General features: G+C 42.1%; 1 pseudogene; it reads left to right on the plus strand.

The window, feature by feature from the left end:
• Positions 1-415: 415 nt before the first annotated feature.
• LOC128416358 (39S ribosomal protein L30, mitochondrial-like) lies at positions 416-942 on the plus strand (annotated as a pseudogene).

A 942-nucleotide genomic window follows, 5' to 3' on the forward strand; every position in this document is an offset into this window, starting at 1 on the left:
AAATCTGAATCATGTCTAGTTTGGTCCTTAGATATATTCTGCAACAACTGGAAAGGTATAACTCTACCAAGCTTGGCAAAACAAAGCATTCTTTGCCTGTTGCCATGGGGGCAAGAAATGGCAATTGCCAAGGGTGTTGAACATTCCAAAATTCCAGGATCCTCTTTGTGCTAATAACGGTTTACCATTAGGCTTACCATTGTAGATTATCCTGAGACAATACCCTGACTTAACTAAGGTGTATTGGTAGCCCATGATGACCTGCTGATGGGTCTCTGAGAGATCGAAGGCTGCAGTCCTTAACCCTGGTTACCTGAAAGTAAACCTCATTGAATTCAATAGGGCTTACTTCAGAGTAAACATGGTGAGGACTGGGCTGCTGTAAGAAGGCCAAGTGATGCTCAGAAGTGCTGACTCACGGGGTTTGAACATGGTGGCGTTGCTGGGCAGAGTTGCTTGTGGGAGCCCTTTTGCTGCCTGGCAGAGTCTTGCAAAATACAAGTGGAACCAATCACCTAGAGAGTGTGGATCAGGCAGAAATTTGCAAGGTCAAGAATTCCTGAATCGGTATTTCAGCTGCGACCTGGTGATCATGAAAAATATGGGGGTGATCCACAGCAGCCCCATAAACTGCACCTTGTGACCAGAGTCAGAAGTGGAAGAAGGCGTCCTTATTGGGGAAAAGAGATCATCAAATTTCTTGGATTGCAAAAAAGATATGAGCTAAAAGTGCATAAAAACATCCCTTCTGTGAATGAAAAACTGAAAGTAATTAAACATCTAATAAGCATAAAACCATTAAAGCTGCCCCACAGAATTCCATCTGAAGAAGAACAGTGCAGGTGAACTAATAATTCGTCGCCATCTAAAAGAACCGGAACAGAAAAAGATTGATGCTTTGTAATGTGTAGTGCCATTTTGAACAATAAATGTAATTTTAAA

This window comes from Podarcis raffonei, chromosome 6 (genome assembly GCF_027172205.1).
Source record: "Podarcis raffonei isolate rPodRaf1 chromosome 6, rPodRaf1.pri, whole genome shotgun sequence".
Taxonomy (NCBI): Eukaryota; Metazoa; Chordata; class Lepidosauria; order Squamata; family Lacertidae; genus Podarcis; species Podarcis raffonei.